The sequence below is a fragment of the Tasmannia lanceolata genome, unplaced genomic scaffold (genome assembly GCF_043159265.1).
Source record: "Tasmannia lanceolata isolate RefF3 unplaced genomic scaffold, GAP_Taslan_0.1 ptg000013l, whole genome shotgun sequence".
Taxonomy (NCBI): domain Eukaryota; kingdom Viridiplantae; phylum Streptophyta; class Magnoliopsida; order Canellales; family Winteraceae; genus Tasmannia; species Tasmannia lanceolata.
Genome location: NW_027518690.1, coordinates 15,894,278 through 15,919,190, shown reverse-complemented (window position 1 = coordinate 15,919,190; position 24,913 = coordinate 15,894,278). Strand labels below are relative to the sequence as shown.

General features: G+C 40.2%; 1 pseudogene; it reads right to left on the bottom strand.

The window, feature by feature from the left end:
• Window positions 1-1,665: 1,665 nt before the first annotated feature.
• LOC143891018 (flotillin-like protein 4) lies at window positions 1,666-22,048 on the bottom strand (annotated as a pseudogene).
• Between the last annotated feature and the right edge of the window lie 2,865 nt (window positions 22,049-24,913).

Here is a 24,913-nt window from a genome sequence, read left to right as displayed (position 1 = left end):
GGTTGGTGGAGAAGATGGCCGGTGGTGGAGGCGAAGATGGGTCGAAGGTGGGGGGTGATGGCTGCCCAGCTCTCTCTCCTTTTGCCTCTCTTTCTCTCCTCCTCTCTGCAGCTGCTCCTCCTCGACGAAAATTCTAAAAAACCTCCTCCTCAAACCCTAATCGATTTGGGGTTTAAATGCGGAAAATGAAAAATTTATACACCCCATTTCTTCCGAGACAACCCCCTTTGGTATATTTGCAACTATTCATTTTTGTTAGCAGGGGTGGCCCAAGGAGAAAACAGGGCGAAAATTCATTCAGCTATACATGATCCCTAACCCTCTGATCTGATCTAATGGCCACAAAAGATTGCTTGCGAGGGAAGCAACATAAATTCCCAAGAATGCCCTCTTTTAGATGGGAAATGACGTATTTCACCTCCGCCCTTCTGAACTTGCACCACGACACTGCCTTGGCTCGTTCGCCAGGCAAACATGCTCGGATCTTGACGAAATTTTACGGGAATTTTAACGGGACCCTAACCTAGCTTGGGAACAAATTTGGGATATTAAAACACTACTTTGACAGGGTTTCTATCCTAACGACTCTATTAGGGTTCGGTCAAAATGGGGTGTCTACACCAGAGCATTGTCGAGGAGCAGCGACGGTGAAGGAAGTTGCCATAAATATTGATTTCCAAATAATGTCTCGCAGAACAGATTTCAAAATCGGAATTTTTTGCACTGTTGAAGCTGATTTGGAAATCTAAACGATCTGATCCAGTTCAAAATATGAACTAAATCCAAATCTTAATCTTGTAGGTATCCAAGCGTGGCCTTAGAATTTTCGAATTAACTATTTCCATTCTATTTTTCCTGGGCCAAGTCATTGGTTCTAGAGCTGAGCGTCTTCTACGACTAAGATCAATAGTGACACAAGCAGAAACTGTAGCAATTGGTGATGCGGGTGTTAGCGCGGAAACTATGGCAATTGGTGACACTGGCTTTGGTACTATTGGTGGGCATTGTGGTGAAGGAACAAGTTTGGATCCCTTATCACTTGAGGCATCAAGATATTCGTCCGCAGCCAATGTGTGCTTATGACAAACTGAAACTTATTCATTGCTGAGAGAGTGAGCAGATGAAGATTTGCTTAACAAGAATTAACAAGAATTTCTGATTGTGGGCTCATTTTTTTATTTTAGAATCTCGAATGGAAATGGTCATTGATATATGGAACAAATTTTGGGAGTGAAACATTCTCTTTCTCTCGTTTTGCTCGCTTTAGAAAATAATAAAAGGGAATGAGAATCGTTGAAGAACACACCTATTTTCCATGAAATGATTTTTCAAAAATTGAATAGTTTACTAGTATTTTAGGAAAATTGCAAACCTACTATAGACCCTAGAATTGTTTGCCTGGAAACTTTTTCCCCATAATCCAAACACCCTCTTAAAAAGTTTCACTCTATAGTGTCCCTATGTTAAAGTTGTATAATTTCTTGTGGCTAAGATCCATCCAACTGGGCTGATTGACACAATTTTCTTCAATACTTAATAAGCGTAAAAAGAGTAACATTGTTAAAAATACATAATTAATTAAAAACAAAAGCATCACACAAAATAAAATAAAATACAATAATTACACCTATTTTCGACACACATGAACCTATTTATAATTTCATTTTAATTAGCTGACGAATTTTTGAGCGTCCCCATCCATGTCGAAGGCAGCATCCCCGTCTGCTCGTGCAAGGTCTTAAATAATGGCGGTAACATCTTATACACACCCGCGACCTCCTTCATGCCACCACTCTCAACCTCACCACCATTGCCATTAGTCCAAACACTGATCTTTGGTTGTAATCCTTGAATTGCCCCAGCATTGATCTTCGCGATCTCTTGAAATAATCCCCCATTGAACATCATGTAATCCCTCAAATTGGCATAATTTCCATCCTAAGGCCTTGAGCAATGTGCTAACATAGACGCCTTGTGCCTGCGCGAGTGCCACTACTCCCTCTGCCTCCTTTTGCTTCGCGTAAAGTTCCCCTAAAGCTGCTTGCTGACGAACGAAGAGAACTGCCTCTGCGGCCACTTGGTGGGCTTCGGCCTCCTTCTCCCTCTGATAGAGCTCTGCCTCTGCAGCCTTTTGCTTCTTGTAGAGCTCCCAATTTGCCTCTTGCACCTGAAAATAATTTCAAATAATAAGGGAATTTTTGGAGACCCAAAAAAAAGGTCATGTTTTCAAATAAAGTTGTTTTAAGCTAATGATATTTACAAAAAAAATATTAAGCCTCCTTGGAGGGCATTATCTATAGCATCTATCTATATTTTAATGGGATTTGCAAAAGGCATTTCGCGGATGAGCTGTTGCATGTGAGAGAAGCCACACAGGCTCACTTTTTAGCAGATTTTGTCTTCCTTCATGGCGTGGCTGCTCTCACATGCAACAATCCATCCACGAAATGCCGTCTGCAATGGACGCTAGCAGATCCCTATTTTAATACTATACATAAAGCAAAGGGAAATGATATCAGCACAACCATATTTTGATATTTTCACAAACCATCTTGTCTTTTAGTATTTAAAGAGCTGTAAAAAGGTAATTACGTTTCCCGCTCTCAAGAGCCAATTAAAGAAGAAAAGGCAGCTGGGTTTGCCCATCTATCAAAATATGGTAGTGCTATCAAAATATGGTAGTGCTGATAACATTTCCCAAATCAAAGCTCTCCGACTTTTCAGATGACAATTAAAACAGATGAATGCTAAATAGAAGATTGGTAACTGACCCAATTTGCCCCTTGCACCTGATTTTTGAAAATAATTTTAAAGATTAAGGGATTATTTGTATACCAACAAAAAGAACCTTATTTTCAAATAAAGTTATGTTAAGCTCTCCTACTTTTTAGATAGCAAATAGTCAGTCTTCAAAATTTATAAAACCTTGTCATAATTAAAGGCTTATTAAAACATTATGGAGGAGCATGAACTCGATAATGAAACAAACATTTGTGTAACAAGTTGAAACTTGAAACAAAAATGTCTTTAAAAGAGTTTGATATATTTCTAAACATCTAATAGTTATCTTTCTATCCACCAAATAATTAATATTGTAAGGGATGTGCTAGGGACTTTATTAGAAAGGCATTTCTTGTCTGGCTGTTGCATTAGAGATTGGCCACTTCAGATAAAATAAATGCATTAAACAAACTTTGTTGAAAAGTTAGCCTCCGTGGCTGCTCCCTCATGCAACAGCCAACTGTGAAATGCCTTTCTGTGAAAGTCCCTAGCAAACCCTCTTATTGTAAACAAGCAATCTTTGCAAACATATAGTATGAGGGGTACATATGTTACATGACTTATGGCCACAGCCACTACTTTTTCGTAGGGGGTAAATGAATGTTTTACATCCTATTTACCCCCATTAGGACTCCAATGATTTGAAAAAAAAAAAAAAAAAAAACCATACATACATACCCATACATACATACCCTGGTCTCATATTCAACACTAGCCTTGCTAAGAAACTCAGCCTTGAGCTTCTCAGTCTGAGTTAAAGCATTCCTCCTCTCCACCTCCCTCTGCAACTCAGCCTCTCTAATCGCCGCCGCCTCAACCTCCGCCATCTGAGCCTGTTGGGCCCACCAAGCCTTCTTCGTCAACTCAGCATTCGCCTCCGCCACATCAGCCTCCCTCTCATTCTCAAAAATCTTCACCTCAGCCTTCACCTTAATCTCCTCCTTCTTCCCCTCCCCTTGCCTTTTCGTCGAAAAAATCTTCGTCTCCGCATCGATCTTCGCCGCATTTTGCGTGGTCTGCCCCTCCCTAAGCTTAGACCCAATCTCCCCTTTCATCCTGGCCTCAGCCACATCCACCTTAGCTTGGTTCGCAGCCTCCATCTGGGTCATTTGCCCCAAATACGAAAAGTATTCATGGCCTTGAACATCCACAAGTTGCTTAACATTCGCGTTATAAATTAACAACCCAAATTGGTTCAATTCAAGCTGGACCATCACAGAAGGCATTTTGCGGGCGGGCTGTTGCAGGAGAGAGCAGTCACATAGGCTCACTTTTCAACATATTTTGTCTTATTCATTTCATTCATCTGAGGTAGCTCACCCACAAAATGCCTTCTGGGATTATCCGTAGCAAATCCCTTTTCTTCCTTTTTTGGGGCTTAGTTTAATCCTAAGATTAATATCTGAATTTAACTAAAATTCGTGTTTGTTCTGGTTCTCTTTCCAGGTACGGGCTGCCAAAGGTCCCATATTCGAAGATGGACCAAATTTTGATCTGGTATTTAGGGTTTTCCACGGACAAGATGGAGTGGTCCCACTCTCTGGACGATCATTTTCACTCCCCAAGAATTCACCCTCTGAGCCTTCCCCTCAGTTTAACCGCTTAGCAGCAAAGGCAGCCACTATCAGACTCTCAACATTTGGACCGGGAGGACCCTTTAGCTTCGACTCTCACTCCGAAAAATGGAAAAAGCAGAAAAAGAAGCCTTCAAGAAAGAAACTTCTTCACAGGTAATTAGGGCTGCAACTCGAGCCGGGTTTTACCCGACCCGCATCGACCCGACCCGAAAATAACCTGGGTTGGGTTCAGGTTTCATGGGTTTCGGGTCTAGCTGGGTTGAGCATTCAAAAGCCCGCATGAATCTCGGGTCGAGCCGGGTTTGAAGGGGCCCGACCCGACCTGAGTTACATAAGTTATAGTATGTACATTTTTTTCTATTGTTAGTTAAAAGTTAAAAGTGAAAACCCACGCACCCACTGTTATTGTATGTGAGTGTAATTTCTGCTTCTATGAGTTGAGTTGATTCAAGTGTTTGACTCAGCATTGTTTGATTGTAATTACAACATTGTTTGATTACATCATTGCTTGATTCAAGTGTAATGTGAGTAATTGCATCATTGTTTGATTCAAGTGTAACGTGAGTGTAATTTCTACTTCTATGAGTTGAGTTGCCTTGCCAAATGTGGGATATGATCCCGCGAGAGGGGCGTGGGGCGCGAGCCGCCGCGCTCTCTCTCTTGGTCTCTCGTATCCACGCGATTGGCGTGTGCATTTTATTATTGATTTGAATTCGTCTTTCCTGTGGACTTGGGATCACTAAGGCAATCCGAATTCCACACGAAAGAGACTGACAGAGTCGCCACCTAGATGTGGGATCTAGGACCCATAATTAACCAGAAATCTAGACTCGCTACCTGGTTACGAGAATGGAAGGTATGGGGAGTTATCCACCACATGCACCATTCTTGTCCGATAATCGGTCTTCGATTCCAAAAGCTAACTCTTTTAAATTTATTTTAAATGGCTCATTCAACTCTATGTTAATGTGCGAACTAAGTGACATGCATCCTAGAATCTAATTTCAATGTGAATCCTAGATGTGTATCTTGATTTATTAATTTGTCTGGATTCATTCTACGTGAAAGTTCTCCTAGAATTCTAATTTCATGGAAAACCCTAACTGATTTGATTAAGTATTTACAAGAAAATTAATATACAAAACACCACAATTTGTTGTGGTGCCGACTCGCGGGTGGTATGCCGTCAGACATCCAAGCTGCCTACGTACCCAAGCCTCACTGGGATCAGAGTCGACGTAGTTCGGTGCACCTAAGCTAAGCTACATATGCCTAACTCAACTAGGACACCGACTTAGACGGATTTGACTGTTTCAACAGTTTTAAGAGGAATTATTTAATTCAAGTTGAGGATTTTATTATCTTAGGATTTCATCTAAGATGCTATATGATTCTTGTCTGAATGCAAGTTGTCCCTTAGACTAATGCAGGTTTTGCCTACATCCTAGTTTACTAGGCTTGTCCTAGGAAAAGATCGGGTGACTAGTGTAACTAGACCTATGGTACGGTTGCTATTCATAGCAAGCGTCCGTGATGAGGCTGGACTCCTAACTCTAGGACTCCCTAAAACCTAGGACACGGCACGACACCAGTGTTCCTAAATTGGGCTCTAATGGTTCTTAGATTGGAAACCATAATCCAATGGTTCCGAAAGACACAAGATAAATCGATTTAAGTTCTCGAGGTTAATGAGTTTCAGATTTCGAAGATTTTCAGTTTCTAGACATTTAAGGATTACCAATGGTTCTAGGGTTCACCAATTTCGGCCTTGAATGGCATCCAAAGGAGGGAATCGTGCGCTCTTTCCTTGTGCAATTTAATACTTAGGTTATAGCATCTTATTGCCTGGCAGAATCTCAGGATTTCCGTGGACACTAACCTCGGAGCCAACAACATGCTATAACTTAAATATTCAAATTGTCAAAGATCAAGTTGCAATTGGGATACGATTATGGATGCACTGGCCATTTTTCCAGGAAAATCTAAAGATCCTAAAATTTCTGTTTCAATGGATTAAGGAGTGAACATGTGACAGAATTTTAAAGTTCTTTAGGAATTTTTATATGATTTTCAATTAATTTCGAATTTTCCATGGATTTTATCAATTTTAAGCATATGAGCGGTTTTACAAGTGAAATTGTTGCAAATAAATTCGAAATGATTTGAAATTTCTACAGCAGCAAGATGAAAATGTATGTAGCTTACAGGATGAGTTTTACATATTTTTACATTAAATTCACATTTAATCTTGATTAAACCATTAAATGTCCAGATTGCACAATTAACACATAAACTAGTAGAAATATAACTCTAAATTCTATGAAATTTCTACCGAAATACTATATGAATCAAAATAGCATGCAGTGAGATTTTCATGAATTTTAGAAATTATTTACTACCAATTTCGGATTTTACAATTTCCAGACCAGATTATAAATTAACACTACATCCCATATTAAAACAGATTCAAATCACACGAAAATTTTACAGTAACAAGTAATATGGAAGATAAGACTACTGTAAAACTTTTATGAATTTTAATGATGATCTGATGTTAGTAAAAATTCTCCTAAAATCTGATAAGTTTCAAAGAAAATATTAAATAATATACCAAATAAACTCCAAAAATCTTTAAAAAATTCATGGTAAAATGAATCAGTAACATATTATTTTCCCACGAAATTTCATTAATTTTAGAATCTGTTTGGTATATAATTTAATTTTTCTTCATCAAAAGATGTTTTTTGAAGAGTTTTCCATTTTTAAAACACAATTTGCGGAAAAAATCAGAATAATTCGGAAAAATACGGAAATATTTCGAGAACAATGCACCTACCTGTAGTGAAGATCTTGCCGCCGCCGATCCGATCCGCCATCTTTCGCTTTCTCTTAGAGGGAGGGATTGGGGAGTGATTTGAAAAGATTAATGGAAGAAGAATATCTTAGAGAAAATGATGGAGGGAGTGGTTGGAAGAGATAATGGAAGAGAAAGAGATAATGGAAGATAAATTTCTTTTTTTTTTCTCCTTTCTCTTTTATGGATGGGAAGGGAGATATATATAGGGAGAGAAAGAGAGAGAGAGAGATATGTTGGTGGAGAGCTCATCATGTTGTCCCTCTTAGTGGAGAATCCATCATTATTGTTCTTAGTGGAGGGACCATCATGTTTCTTAGTGGAGAGTCCATCATTATTGCTCTTAGTGGAGGGCCCATCATGTTTCTTAGTGGAGAGTCCATCATTATTGCTCTTAGTGGAGGGCCCATCATGTTTCTTAGTGGAGAGTCCATCATTATTGCTCTTAGTGGAGGGCCCATCATGTTGTCTTAGTGGAGAGCTACCATCATTGCTCTTCATAAGAGGCCTCACAAGAGGCCCCACTGAGGCCCCACAACGCGGGCCCCACAATGTGGGCCCTCGGTTGATTTGATTTTAAACAAATGTTCAATGCGGGCCCACCAAACGAGTCCAAATTTAATCAAAATGCATCATGCGGCCCCACCAAATGGGTCCAACTTTCTCGATCCAAATTTAATCGAAGCACCCAATGCGGGCCCACCAAACGGGTCCCAATTCTCTCTGGTTTAGATTTTTCTGAATAATCCTTCTCAACATTTAGCGGGAAAATACGAAACACGACGGAAACGACCAAAAATATTTAGAAATGTAACAAACGGATGCGGGAAAGAAAGACATTGGAAAACCGACGGAAAACAAACCCTAATTTCTTTATCGATTAAGGTAGAGCAAAATGGGGTGTCTACAGATGCCCCTCTTTGGTAGAGATGACGTAGTCATCGAATACCAAAGTCAAAATGACAGAACCATTTTGCGTAGCTTTAATCGACAAAAGACTCTACACAAAACGGAACTTAGACGCAAACATTTACTACCTAATGCAAGGCCCTAAATGAAATCCTAGAATTAGAACATAATAAGAAATCCTGATGCGGTGCCGTTCACAAACGAGCAACGAGAGAATGAGATACCACTTTCGAATGGATTCCGAACAGAAAGAAAAAAGATCGTTCTCAAGCGGTTTTTTTTTTTTTTTTTTTTTTTTTTTTTTTTTTTTTTTTTTAAAAAAAAAAAAGAAGAAAATGAGACATCTTTCATAAGCGGGCTCAAGGAGGATAAGAGACCATTCACAAATGGACTCAGACAATGAGGTACCATTCACAAACGGCCTCAAGGAGGATATGAGACCATTCACAAATGGACTCAGAAAATGAGGTACCGTTCACAAACGGGCTTAAGGAGAAGACGAGATCATTCACAAATGGACTCGAGAAACGAGGCACCGTTCACAAACGGGCTCAAGGAGAATAAGAGACCATTCACAAATGGACTCAGAAAATGAGGTACCGTTCACAAACGGGCTCAAGGAGAAGACGAGACCATTCACAAATGGACTCGAGAAACGAGGCACCGTTCACAAACGGGCTTAAGGAGAAGACGAGACCACTCACAAATGGACTCGAGAAACGAGGCACCGTTCACAAACGGGTTCAAGGAGAATAAGAGACCATTCACAAATGGACTCAGAAAATGAGGTACCGTTCACAAACGGGCTCAAGGAGAAGACGAGACCATTCACAAATGGACTCGAGAAACGAGGCACCGTTCACAAACGGGCTTAAGGAGAAGACGAGACCATTCACAAATGGACTCGAGAAACGAGGCACCGTTCACAAACGGGCTCAAGGAGAATAAGAGACCATTCACAAATGGACTCAGAAAATGAGGTACCGTTCACAAACGGGCTCAAGGAGAAGACGAGACCATTCACAAATGGACTCGAGAAACAAGGCACCGTTCACAAACGGGCTCAAGGAGAACATGAGACCATTCACAAATAGACTCAGAAAATGAGGTACCGTTCACAAACGGGCTTAAGGAGAAGACAAGACCATTCACAAATGGACTCGAGAAACGAGGCACCGTTCACAAACGGGCTCAAGGAGAACATGAGACCATTCACAAATGGACTCAGAAAATGAGGTACCGTTCACAAACGGGCTCAAGGAGAAGACGAGACCATTCACAAATGGACTCGAGAAACGAGGCACCGTTCACAAACGGGCTTAAGGAGAAGACGAGACCATTCACAAATGGACTCGAGAAACGAGGCACCGTTCACAAACGGGTTCAAGGAGAATAAGAGACCATTCACAAATGGACTCAGAAAATGAGGTACCGTTCACAAACGGGCTCAAGGAGAAGACGAGACCATTCACAAATGGACTCGAAAATGAGGTACCGTTTACAAACGGGCTTAAAGAGAACACATGACCATTCACAAATGGACTCGAGAAACGAGGCACCGTTCACAAACGGGCTCAAGGAGAACATGAGACCATTCACAAATGGACTCAGAAAATGAGGTACCATTCACAAACGGGCTCAAGGAGAATAAAAGACCATTCACAAATGGGCTCAGAAAATGAGGTACCGTTCACCAACGGGCTCAAGGAGAAGACGAGACCATTCACAAATGGATTCGAGAAACGAGGCACCGTTCACAAACGGGCTCAAGGAAAACATGAGACCATTCACAAATAGACTCAGAAAATGAGGTACCGTTCACAAACGGGCTCAAGGAGAATAAAAAGACCATTCACAAATGGGCTCAGAAAATGAGGTACCGTTCACCAACGGGCTCAAGGAGAAGACGAGACCATTCACAAATGGATTCGAGAAACGAGGCACCGTTCACAAACGGGCTCAAGGAAAACATGAGACCATTCACAAATAGACTCAGAAAATGAGGTACCGTTCACAAACGGGCTTAAGGAGAAGACGAGACCATTCACAAATGGACTCGAAAATGAGGTACCGTTTACAAACGGGCTTAAGGAGAAGACGAGACCATTCACAAATGGACTCGAGAAACGAGGCACCGTTCACAAACGGGCTCTAGGAGAACATGAGACCATTCACAAATAGACTCAGAAAATGAAGTATCGTTCACAAACGGGCTTAAGGAGAAGACGGGACCATTTACAAATGGACTCGAGAAATGAGGCACCGTTCACAAACGGGCTCAAAGAAACAAGATAGCTTTGATTGATGAACTCAACAACGAAGAATTTAGAGTTTTTTCATGAACTTGAATTTGACATAGGATTGGATTTGATGAATTTTTGATTTTTCAGAAATAAGGCACCGTCCACAAACGGGCTCAAGGAGGACATGAGACCGTAAATGGACTCAGAAAAATGAGACACCGTTCACAAACGGGTTCAAGGAGAAGACGAGACCATTTACAAATGGACTCGAGAAAAGAGGCACCGTTCACAAACAGGCTCAAAGAAACAAGATAGCTTTGATTGATGAATTCAACAACGAAGAATTTAGAGTTTTTTCATGAACTTGAATTTGACATAGGATTGGATTTGATGAATTTTTGATTTTTCAGAAATAAGGCACCGTCCACAAACGGGCTCAAGGAGGACATGAGACCGTAAATGGACTCAGAAAAATGAGACACCGTTCACAAACGGGTTCAAGGAGAAGACGAGACCATTTACAAATGGACTCGAGAAAAGAGGCACCGTTCACAAACAGGCTCAAAGAAACAAGATAGCTTTGATTGATGAATTCAATAACGAAGAATTTAGAGATTTTTCATGAACTTGAATTTGACATAGGATTGGATTTGATGAATTTTTGATTTTTTTGAACTTAATGAAATCGAGGATGTTATAGATCGTGCCTGACAAAGATATCGGAAACTAGGACTTTGACGAATGATGAAACGGCAAACCGAAGAACCATTACTAACAAGAATAGATTAGAAACACTTTTATGAAACTTCAACAAGATTTTTCTCAAAGAGACTGCTGGTCTTGTCTTTGGGGATTTGGATGACTGAAACCTTGAACAAGACACTTGAAATTGGTAATCTAGAACAACGGCTCTCTTGGATATAATCATGGAAAGGTGGGACTTGCCTCTTGATAGGTGTTTAGATAAACATTTCTTGACCAGGAAAGTATTTAACTAACTGGAAGGAAATTCTGAATTTTAACGGTTCATCTTTCTGAGAAATTGGCTCGACCATCATTGCATCTGAGGCTCTTTTAAGATGCCTTCCTGGGGTATGATCTTTTTACGGAAGCTGGGCTTTCTGATGTTTCTACTTCTGAACTCTTCTGAGTTGATCATCTTTGAAATGAAGCTGTTTGACTGGATTCTCAAGCTCTTTCAGGTACAATCGCAGGGAGCTGACGAAGCCGGGCCTCCTTCACCGAGACAGTTGCATCATTTGGACATATGGATGACGATTGACTCTTTTTAAATAGAAAACTTAGATAAAAGGCACTACTCAAAGGATTGAGGAGCTCTAAAGGAGTGAACATAGAATAACAACGATTGATTAACTACACTGACAGACACAGTAATGCTTCTGACTTAGTTAACGTTTTATTTGGTAAGTCTATCCTTTCAAGGAATATTTTTTTCAATTGGTAAACACTGGACTTTTTCCTTAAAACAGTAATGCCTCAATGATTTAATTACAACTCCTAGGATTGCTTAGCTCCAATGCCCCCAGTTTTGAGGATGTCACTTGAATTTATTTGAACTTCAATTGATCTTCAGTCCTGATACCGGCTGTAACCTTCTTATAAATTTGCTTGAACTTCAGTTGATCTTCAGTCTTGATACTGGCTGTAGCCTTCTTACAATGATTCTCTTACCATGACCAAGTCACCTCTTCAGGGTTTTTAACTTGGCGGACCGTGGTAGCCTTAACTTTTGCCTGAACCGTCTTTCTAGGTTTTCGATTCAGCAGGCTATCCCCTTAGCTTTTGCCTAAGCCGCCCTTTCGGGTTTTCAACTTAACAGGGGAATGATCTTAAATTTTGCCTAAACCGCCCTTTCAGGTTTTCAGTCTAGCAGATCTTCAAACTCCATTTTTTTTATTCATCATCATTTTTTTTTTGTTTCGGGACCTAGATCATTAGTTCTGAACACCGGAAGGACTTTATAGGTAGGATAGGGCTTTTCAAAGAATGGCTTAAGGTTCAACAAAGATTTCGACCGAACCTGTGAATAGGTTGCCTACATATCCCAAGGTAGGAATCAGGTCGTGTATAGTTCAGGGCGAATGCCCCTAGTTTGAAGATAAATTGTTCGAAAGTTTATTGATTTTTCTTTTTTTTCTTCTTTCTAGAATAATTGACTTCTCTTCTTTAGGAACTTGTCCCCTTTTTTTTTCTGAAAGGATTGAATTTCTTTTTTTTTTTGGATTGATTGAATTGCTTTTCTTTTTTGAATTGACCGAACTCAGTTTAACCGAGCTGCCTACGTACCCCAGTGTAGGGATCAGGTCTCGCGTAGTTCGGGGCGAATGCCCCTAGTTTGATGGGTTTTCAAGAAAATTTCATTTAGGCTCGAAGGGTTTACAAACCAGTATTCTTTTGACGTTGGGTTCTGATTTTGGGATTTATTCGGCCAAAGGAGGCCTTCCGATGTTCAGATTGGGAATCGATCTAGGTTACTAGAGTCCCTCTGGTACTGATTATTATTTTTTTTTCATTTTTTTTTTCGGAGTTTGACGGCATTTCCAGGTAAGAGATAATGAATCTTCTTCTTTCAAGATTCTAATACGTGCCTTCGACTTTCATAGAGCGAAACTTGTTCTTCGACATCCTCCATCTATGGATTTGTAACTCTTGATATCTGATGATCACTTTTTAATGCTTGCTCTTGAACTTCTTATCTCGAATTTGATGGCTTCATGTTATGAATTTGAGAACCAAGGTCATTGATTGGTAATATGAAAGTTGTTTCCACTCCATGCCCCTTGCATAGCATATGATATTCACTTCATTCTTTCTTGAACCTTCTATCTGGGTCTTTCTCTTGGCATTAATGGTAACACTTACCGGACCATCTTTTTATCCTCAAAATGGGTTTACCAATTCTTCACACTCTTCAGAGGGTAATGTATTTTCAATCGGCATTTACTGGATCAAGGTTTCAGTGCCAGTGTTTACCACTTTAATTTCATCTTTGAAAGGCTGAGATTGGCGCTCCTCCTCTTGTTCAAGTAATCGTTGTGACTCAAGTGGAGTTTCGTCAATTTTGTCCTCATTTGATGAGGGAGTCTTATTTTAAGATCAGAAGCACACTTAAGAAACAGACACCAATGAACTTTTGGAACTGAAATTTTTATTTAAAGAAATGGCTATTACATCTGATGACCTATCCTGAACATTCTTAGGATTCACAACTCTAAATAAAAAAGAGAAGCAGAAGATATCTTGCCTGGACTAGGCATTGACCTTGAAATGTAAGACCGGACTCAACAATTGTACTGACCATGATTACTGATTCGCATAGGGGAACGCCCCTAGTTCAAGGATTATGATAGTGAACTCTGAAGGACTTAGCAAAATATTCTTGAAAAAGGTTGCCCTTAGAGTAAGAAAAGACCAAGGGTACAAGCAAGATTGGATCATCTGGACCAGGCATGATCAGATCATGAGATTGCTTAATCGAAAGATTGTGAGATTCTGCTCCTGCCAGTTAGGGGATGGCATGAAGATACGATCGAATCGTATGACAGAAGAATGAAAGACGCACGATCAAGAGATTAGATGAGATAGTATAAGATTGCTTTCAACGGATAGATCATGAATGACTAATCCTATGAGATCTTTGGAAATGATGGGATTTATATCCTAACCCCAAAGGAAAAGTTTTTAGTCTTCGCACATTTTAACAGTGTTACCTGAAGGCATCAACCCTAATCCTAATCTAGCGGAGTGGAGAGAGGATCTCGACTCATGACTTTGTTTGTGTACCTAGGACCGATCGTAGCCATTGGAAGATGGACTACGGCCTAATCTAGACACAAATGGGTAGGATATCCTAAACTAGGCTCACACACGTGATGCACATGTGTTCGTATACTACATGCATGTGTGGGTTAATCTAGGGGTAAGGCCAAGAGTTCCCTTAGCGCGAATCCATGTTCGATATACTGTACCAGTGTCCGGCGTATCAGTACGTGAACAAGAGATCCGTTTACGCACCATAAAGGTACTAGGCTAAGGGTGGAATGCTTCTCTAGCACAGAGGCACCAGGTGATGAAATCCCAGTCAACCATGCTAGATAACACTCCGGGTTCCTAAAATAGGATGTGTGTGCATGTGAGATGCAGGGGTTTAGATGAAAGTGATGTAAGTGTGTGCAATAAGTTCGCGCAATCTATGATGCCTTCAGGTTTTGTTAGATTAAGTTTGAGTATATGTGATGAGAAAATAAAGCATACAAACTAATCTAACAAGCATAAAAGAGATAGAGTTTTCATGAGCTAGTTAAAATAGATTCAAATGAGTTATCCTTTGGAATTGTAATGAAGTTAGGTGGTCCCCAGCAGAGTCGCCAGACTGTGGGATATGATCCCGCGAGAGGGGCGTGGGGCGCGAGCCGCCGCGCGCTCTCTCTTGGTCTCTCGTATCCACGCGATTGGCGTGTGCATTTTATTATTGATTTGAATTCGTCTTTCCTGTGGACTTGGGATCACTAAGGCAATCCGAATTCCACACGAAAGAGACTGACAGAGTCGCCACCTAGATGTGGGATCTAGGACCCATAATTAACCAGAAATCTAGACTCGCTACCTGGTTACGAGAATGGAAGGTATGGGGAGTTATCCACCACATGCACCATTCTTGTCCGATAATCGGTCTTCGATTCCAAAAGCTAACTCTTTTAAATTTATTTTAAATGGCTCATTCAACTCTATGTTAATGTGCGAACTAAGTGACATGCATCCTAGAATCTAATTTCAATGTGAATCCTAGATGTGTATCTTGATTTATTAATTTGTCTGGATTCATTCTACGTGAAAGTTCTCCTAGAATTCTAATTTCATGGAAAACCCTAACTGATTTGATTAAGTATTTACAAGAAAATTAATATACAAAACACCACAATTTGTTGTGGTGCCGACTCGCGGGTGGTATGCCGTCAGACATCCAAGCTGCCTACGTACCCAAGCCTCACTGGGATCAGAGTCGACGTAGTTCGGTGCACCTAAGCTAAGCTACATATGCCTAACTCAACTAGGACACCGACTTAGACGGATTTGACTGTTTCAACAGTTTTAAGAGGAATTATTTAATTCAAGTTGAGGATTTTATTATCTTAGGATTTCATCTAAGATGCTATATGATTCTTGTCTGAATGCAAGTTGTCCCTTAGACTAATGCAGGTTTTGCCTACATCCTAGTTTACTAGGCTTGTCCTAGGAAAAGATCGGGTGACTAGTGTAACTAGACCTATGGTACGGTTGCTATTCATAGCAAGCGTCCGTGATGAGGCTGGACTCCTAACTCTAGGACTCCCTAAAACCTAGGACACGGCACGACACCAGTGTTCCTAAATTGGGCTCTAATGGTTCTTAGATTGGAAACCATAATCCAATGGTTCCGAAAGACACAAGATAAATCGATTTAAGTTCTCGAGGTTAATGAGTTTCAGATTTCGAAGATTTTCAGTTTCTAGACATTTAAGGATTACCAATGGTTCTAGGGTTCACCAATTTCGGCCTTGAATGGCATCCAAAGGAGGGAATCGTGCGCTCTTTCCTTGTGCAATTTAATACTTAGGTTATAGCATCTTATTGCCTGGCAGAATCTCAGGATTTCCGTGGACACTAACCTCGGAGCCAACAACATGCTATAACTTAAATATTCAAATTGTCAAAGATCAAGTTGCAATTGGGATACGATTATGGATGCACTGGCCATTTTTCCAGGAAAATCTAAAGATCCTAAAATTTCTGTTTCAATGGATTAAGGAGTGAACATGTGACAGAATTTTAAAGTTCTTTAGGAATTTTTATATGATTTTCAATTAATTTCGAATTTTCCATGGATTTTATCAATTTTAAGCATATGAGCGGTTTTACAAGTGAAATTGTTGCAAATAAATTCGAAATGATTTGAAATTTCTACAGCAGCAAGATGAAAATGTATGTAGCTTACAGGATGAGTTTTACATATTTTTACATTAAATTCACATTTAATCTTGATTAAACCATTAAATGTCCAGATTGCACAATTAACACATAAACTAGTAGAAATATAACTCTAAATTCTATGAAATTTCTACCGAAATACTATATGAATCAAAATAGCATGCAGTGAGATTTTCATGAATTTTAGAAATTATTTACTACCAATTTCGGATTTTACAATTTCCAGACCAGATTATAAATTAACACTACATCCCATATTAAAACAGATTCAAATCACACGAAAATTTTACAGTAACAAGTAATATGGAAGATAAGACTACTGTAAAACTTTTATGAATTTTAATGATGATCTGATGTTAGTAAAAATTCTCCTAAAATCTGATAAGTTTCAAAGAAAATATTAAATAATATACCAAATAAACTCCAAAAATCTTTAAAAAATTCATGGTAAAATGAATCAGTAACATATTATTTTCCCACGAAATTTCATTAATTTTAGAATCTGTTTGGTATATAATTTAATTTTTCTTCATCAAAAGATGTTTTTTGAAGAGTTTTCCATTTTTAAAACACAATTTGCGGAAAAAATCAGAATAATTCGGAAAAATACGGAAATATTTCGAGAACAATGCACCTACCTGTAGTGAAGATCTTGCCGCCGCCGATCCGATCCGCCATCTTTCGCTTTCTCTTAGAGGGAGGGATTGGGGAGTGATTTGAAAAGATTAATGGAAGAAGAATATCTTAGAGAAAATGATGGAGGGAGTGGTTGGAAGAGATAATGGAAGAGAAAGAGATAATGGAAGATAAATTTCTTTTTTTTTTTCTCCTTTCTCTTTTATGGATGGGAAGGGAGATATATATAGGGAGAGAAAGAGAGAGAGAGAGATATGTTGGTGGAGAGCTCATCATGTTGTCCCTCTTAGTGGAGAATCCATCATTATTGTTCTTAGTGGAGGGACCATCATGTTTCTTAGTGGAGAGTCCATCATTATTGCTCTTAGTGGAGGGCCCATCATGTTTCTTAGTGGAGAGTCCATCATTATTGCTCTTAGTGGAGGGCCCATCATGTTTCTTAGTGGAGAGTCCATCATTATTGCTCTTAGTGGAGGGCCCATCATGTTGTCTTAGTGGAGAGCTACCATCATTGCTCTTCATAAGAGGCCTCACAAGAGGCCCCACTGAGGCCCCACAACGCGGGCCCCACAATGTGGGCCCTCGGTTGATTTGATTTTAAACAAATGTTCAATGCGGGCCCACCAAACGAGTCCAAATTTAATCAAAATGCATCATGCGGCCCCACCAAATGGGTCCAACTTTCTCGATCCAAATTTAATCGAAGCACCCAATGCGGGCCCACCAAACGGGTCCCAATTCTCTCTGGTTTAGATTTTTCTGAATAATCCTTCTCAACATTTAGCGGGAAAATACGAAACACGACGGAAACGACCAAAAATATTTAGAAATGTAACAAACGGATGCGGGAAAGAAAGACATTGGAAAACCGACGGAAAACAAACCCTAATTTCTTTATCGATTAAGGTAGAGCAAAATGGGGTGTCTACACCAAACAAGAATTTTCCTTAAAAAATTGCGTCAAAGTGAAAAAACCCGACCCGACCCGACCCGACTCGAGATTTATCATGGGTAGGGCCGGGTTTGGGAATCGTGGGTTTTCCGAAGTGATTATTCTTCTGTTTCCTCCTGACATTCCTCTCATCTTTCAGAAGGGAAATTCATTGCACGAGGCTCTCAGCAACGAGTGGCTGGAAACCGGGAATTGTCCCATTGCCAAGTCCTACAGGGCAGTGAGCAGCGTCCTACCGCTCGTCGCAAAGGCTCTACAGCCCCCACCAGGCATTAAGATAAAGTGCCCTCCAGCTATAGTCGCTGCTAGGGCAGCCCTAGCCCGGACAGCTCTCGTCAAGAACCTTCGCCCTCAACCGCTGCCCGAAAAAATGCTGGTAATTGGCATCTTGGGCATGGCCGCCAACGTTCCTCTGGGTATATGGAGAGAGCACACTGAAAAATTCTCCCCGTCCTGGTTTGTAGCTGTTCATGGCGCTGTTCCTTTCATAGCCATTGTAAGGAAATCCGTTCTAATGCCCAAGACGGCTATGGCTTTCACTATAGCGGCCTCAGTCCTTGGCCAAGTCATTGGTTCTAGAGCTGAGCGTCTCCGACTAAGGGCAGTTGTAGCACAAGCGCAAACTGTACCAATTGGTGACACCAGTGTTGGTGTGAAAACTATGGCAATTGGTGACACTGGCTTTGGTACTAATAGTGGGCATTGTGGTGAAGGAACAACTTTGGATCCTCTATCAATCGAGGCAACAAGGTCTCCCTCCGTGGCCAATGTGTGCTTTTGATCAAGGTCATAATTATATTTGAAAGATTGAAACTCATTCATTCGATATGTGAGGGGAACAATATTCTGTCTCCAAAGGTACATTGTTAGAGGTGGAAAACTGTTTGAAAATTTGCTTATATTTGATATGACGTTATTGTTTTAATAAATTTGTTGTATACTTCTTTGTGAAAGACCCAATTACACCAAAAGCATAGGATGACAGAATTGGTGGTATTTAATCATCTATACTTCAACCAACCAAACACCCCCCACTACATCTGCACGATACTTAAGGCCCAGTTTGTTTTGGATTTTGAAAATCAATTGGGAGTCCCAGACTGATTATTGGACTCAAATTTATGTTTAGCCTTGAGTACAATAATCAGTTTTGGACTCACAATCGGATCTCAAAATTAGAAACAAACAAGGCCTTAATGTAGCTATAAAGAGAATTTAAATTATTTTTAATAGTTAGACATGTTTTTATCTATCATTATCAGCCCTCATTTTATTCCAATCCACTCACTGGCTATTACATTCCCTAAAAAACTATTGTGATTCTCTTATTGAGTGTTTATGGCTTCCAAGAATCTGTCAACAACTTTTAATTTCTAGCTGTTTTTTTTTTTTTTTTTCCGTTCTAAAATAACTTCCACTCAGTGGATTCGTAACTAGTATACATCCAGCCAACTAAATACAGAAGCTCTTAAAAACCCAACTAAAATAGAAACCAAGTAGAATCAAAATCTAGAGAACATGCTACAAAAAATGTAGAAAAGATGCAAACTAAATTTCTATTCTTTTGTTCTTCTATATCAAGATAAGAAAGAAACTATCTGACTAAACATTTAACTCCCATGAAATCAATAAAAAAATGAAAAAAAAAAAAAAAAAGCTGATGAATCATTAATCATTCTGATGAATCTTCTAGCATGCCCATCCATGCCGGAGGCAGCATTCCCGTCTGCTCGTGCACGGTCTGAAATAATGGCGGTAACATCTTATACACGCCCGCCACTTCATTCATACCACCACCCGCAACCTCACCGCCATTGCCATTAGTCCAAACACTGATCTTTGGTTGTAATCCTTCTATGGCCCCAGCATTGATCTTAGCCATCTCTTGAAACAATCCCCCATTGATCATCAAGTAATCCCTCAAGTTCGCATAATTTCCATCTAAGGCCTTGAGCAATGTATTAACATAGACGCCCTGTGCCTGCCCGAGTGCCACTATTCCCTCTGCCTCCTTTTGCCTTGCGTAGAGCTCCCCTAAAACCGTTTGCTGACGAGCGAAGAGGGCAGCCACTGCGGCCACTCGGCGGGCTTCGGCCTCCTTCTCCCTCTGATAGAGCTCTGCCTCTGCAGCCTTTTGCTTCTTGTAGAGCTTCCAATTTGCCTCTTGCACCTGTTTTTTGATAAACAAAATTCAAAGATGAAGGGGGTATTTGTATAGAAGCTAAGAAGGGCCCTATATGCAAATAAAGTTTTGTAAAGCTAATAATTTTTACAAGGCCCTTCCAAAAACCCAGCTGCAAGGGCGCCCTTCCGTTTAGCACTCTATCTGCAAATAGAACATTGAGGTCTCTTTGGAGGCCATTACTATATCATCTACTTATACATCTATACTATACTTACAGTTTACTTTTTACATAGCAAATAAAAAGGCTAGTGATATTTGCACTGCAATTTATGTTTCAATAATTGTACAATCTCAACTTGTCTTTTACGAGCATATTGGGAACTATAATAACTTTTGATCGCTGATTAAATAACAAAAGACAAGCTGAGTTTGTGAAATTATCACAACATGGTAGTACCAATATAAATAGCATAAAAAAAATCCATAGAGAACTGAAGAGAAAAGGTAACAGGGGTGGTTGACTAGAAAGGGTGGAACAAAATTTCCCTGGGGCCCTGTTTGGATTGCAGGAAAGTTTGGAAAGGAAAAATATTTCTAAATTTTCCTGCTTATTTTTAAACGCAAAAAGGGATTAACATGAACCAACACTATTCAATTTTCCTTAGAGTGACATTCAATTTATGATACTATCCTTCCAAATTAACCAGAATCATATTATTTTCCTCTAAATCATGGAAAGAAAAAACTTAACCAAGAAAAATAACTCCCATCAGAAAAAAATTTCTTGCAATCCAAAGAGAGCTACTAATTTTATTCTTAAGCAAAGGCCTAGGTAGGTTGGGAAGAAGGCAAACCAAAAGCGGAGGAAACAACAATATCGAATGATAAATTAACCAAACCATACTTACCTTGGTCTCATACTCGACACTAGCCTTGCTAAGAAACTCAGCCTTGAGCTTCTCTGTCCGAGTTAAAGCATTCCTACTCTCCACCTCCCTCTACAACTCAGCCTCTCTAATAGCCACCGCCTTCGCGGCCTCAACCTCCGCCATCTGTGCCTGTTGGGCCCACGAAGCCTTCTTCGTTGCTAACTCAGCATTCGCCTTTGCCACATCAGCCTCCCTTTGATTCTCAAAAATCTTTACCTCGGACTTCACCTTAATCTCCTTCTTCTTCCTTTCCCCTTGCCTATTCGTAGAGAAAATCTTTGTCTCCGCATCAATCTTCGCCGCACTCTGCGTGGTCTGCCCCTCCCTTAGCTTAGACCCAATCTCCCCTTTCATCCTAGCCTCGGCCACATCCACCTTGGCTTGGTTCGCAGCTTCCATCTGGGTCTTTTGACCCAAGTACGAAAAGTACTCATGGCCTTGAACATCCACAAGTTGCTTAACATTCGCGTTATAAATCAACAACCCAAATTGGTTCGATTCAAGCTGGACTTTCTCAAAAACTTGTTGTTTGAATTCTTTAGTACCTGTTAGAATATGTGAAATCTTCATCAGCATGCATTAGGTCAAAAGATTTGATAATTTTACTGTAATCAAACGAATATCAATTTTTTAATCCAGATATGTTTGAGAGGGCATGTTAGAATATGTGAGAGCTAACATTACCTTTGAAAATTTGTTCCATGGTCATGGACGCGGCGAGGACACGGGTCTCGCCTTCAATTACGCTTTGAACAAGCTCGGTGACATGCTTGGAGAGCTTGTTATGGGAGGACATGAGTTTGGCATATTTGAGAAGGCTTTCATGGTCCTCAACCCGCGGGCCAATGCTGAAGACGGCGGGGAGGAGGAAAGGGAGCTTCTCCGCGCTCATGGCTTGTACTTCGAAGGTATAATTTACTGGGGAGATTTCGATGACAGTATACGATTGGCCGGGAAGGATCCATGCTTTCTTGGCTAGCTTGATATCCTTAATATTGAAACCAGTGATGACTAGGTACTCACTAGCCTTGGCTACTTTGTACCACCACACCATGGTTGGAAGATGAGGGAGAGACTAGAAGAAGAAGAAGAAGAAGAAGAAGAATGAAAGGTGAAGTGAAGATGCGAAGGACAAGAAAAAGAGAACAAGAAGGTGGTTTCTTAGATGGAGAGTGAAGAACGTCTAGGCAGAGGAAGCACAAGCTGTTATGTTTTTTTTGTTTGATACACGACCCATATTTATAGAATAAAACCCATATTCTCCCATGTTTCCTCTTTCTATTTAAACTCCACCTCTAATCTAGCTAGAATTAGGCTTCCCAACTTAACATGACTCTTACCATGTTTCCTAATACAAGGAGGACTAAGAAACCAAAAGAAAAATAAGAAACCGCCCTACATTAGTAAGACACTAAAACAAGATAGAGATAGACAAATCAAGGTAGAGTCCCACTGCACATCACAAAACCTGTTGTGGATAAGTCTCTTCTCTGATAAAACCGACTTAACAAGAATTTATGATTGTGGAGAAGTCTCTTTTATTTGAATTTCTGATTGGCTGATATTGACTAACAAGAATTTGTTATCCTAACAGTAGAGAGCAAAATTCCAGACAAGTTTGGATATGAGCTAAACAGTCAATAAAAAAAAATCCAAAAAAATTTCGAGAAAAGTTTTTCTTTCCAAGAAAAACAATCTTTAGACCCAAACTTGCCTTTAGGTTACTTTATTTACACCTATGTTTGATGAAATGATTTTTCAAAAATTGAATAGTTTACTTGAATTTTAGAAAAAATGCAAACCTACGATAGACGCTAGAATTGTTCTCCATGTAATATTATTTTATGTGGAAACTTCTTTCCCATAAATTTCCCCCATAAATCCAAGCACTCGCTTAAAAGAATTCCATACTCTATAGTGTGCCTCCCTTAAAGAGATACTAGTGGGACACCCCGTGCGATGCACGGGGAGTGGGGAAAAATTATATTTAACTTCTCATGATCGACAATAGAGAAACTCCATATTACGGAAACCTTATAGATCGGAGGGTTGCAATCATCCCATCGAAATGATTTTGGGGGGCACAACCTATTTGCGTTGCGGCCCATCAAATGGACGGCCTGGATCATCCTATGGCGTTGACTGCAAACTTCATTTGAAAAATATGGGTGGGGCCTACAATTTGGCCTTAATGTTAATGCACGACCCACACCATAGGATGATCAAAACCATTAATTTGATGGGCCACAATGTAAATAGGTTGTGGCCCAAAAATCATTTCCATGGGATGATCACAACTCTCCAATCTATAGAGGTTTCCGTAATATGCAAGGTTTGGATCATGGGGTGGTGCGTACACTTAATTTTGATAAATACAGGTGGGGCCTATCTTGTTCAAAGATTTGAAGAAATTAATTTTTGGGCCAACAAACTGTGGGGGATAGACCAGTTTAAAGATTTGAAGAAATTAATATTTGGGCCCATGAAAAAGATTTTGAAAAATATGGGAGGGTTTGACCTGAACCGTGAGGGTGCGGGTGACACAGGCGAGGTAAAAATGACCCGGGAAAATTTACGGGTCATGAATCTTGGACCCGTACTCGGCCCAAGAACTGTACGGACTACATCGGTTGATCCAAACCGTCCATGTGATGGAACACAACATCAATACGTTGTGCCTGTAACATCATTTCCATAGGATGATCCTAGCCCTCCAATCTATAGAGGTTTGCATAATATTTTGTTCCTCTGAAGGATTTTGAAAAATATGGGAGGGTTTGACCCGACCCGTAAGGGTCCGGGTGACACGGGGAAGGTCAAAATGACCCGGGGAAATTTACGGGTCACGAATCTTGGACCCGTACCTGGCCCAAGAACTGTACGGACCACATCATAGGTTGATCCAAACCGTCCATGTGATGGAACACAACTTCAATAGGCTGTGCCCCAAAAATCATTTCCATAGGCTAATCCTATCCCTCCAATCTATAGAGGTTTCCATAATATGTTGCTCCTCATAAATCTGATGGTTAAGATCACCCATTAGATTTATTTTATTTAAAAAGCATAAAGGAGGGGGGTAGGATTGAAATTATGTGGCTCTAATGGATGCCTTTGTTAAAAACCATAAAGGAGGGGTAGGATTGAAAATATGTGCGTTGAATGGGTGCCTATGTTTAAAAAAGTCAAAACAAGAATTTTCCAAAAATTCATAAAATCCTTCCCTTTTCTCTCCTGCTGCCACCTCAGCAGTGAATAGTGAAACCCCATCTAGCAAAAAGACACCATGAGATGCACGGGCCGACAAAGAATTGTACAGACCACATCATACGGTGCTCAGGATTCGTCAATATTTTTATAAGTGTCCTGCATTCGTAAGATCAAACTTTCCCTAATTTGACCCGCACATAGTGAATAAGGAAAAGTAGTTCCCGATTTCTAACCCGACAGGGTTCAATCCGACCCAACCCGATCTGCAAATTCCTCAACCCGACCCAACCTGATTTCCAATTCGGGTTGGGTTGGGTCGGGTTGACCCGATTTGATATGGTTCAAATTGTTGACGACCTCAACTGAAGCCGGGTTGTCTTGGATTTTGAGAAGCAATAGTGAGTCAGCAATAATCAGTTTTTAACTGACAATCGGTTCTCAAAATCCAAACCAAACAGGGACTAACAATTAACAAAGGGAAATGTTATCTGCACTACTATATTTTGATGATCACACTCCTCACTTTATTAAAGTACGGTATGGCCCGCACCATAGGATTATCGAAACCGTCCATTGTGGACTGTGGAGACTATTTAAGTGTTGAAAAAGAAAAACACATATACAGAACTTCTTGAGATAGAACCCAAATTTGGGTTGATTTTTCCCAACCCGACCCAACCCAAATTCGGGTTGAACCCGACCCGCGCGG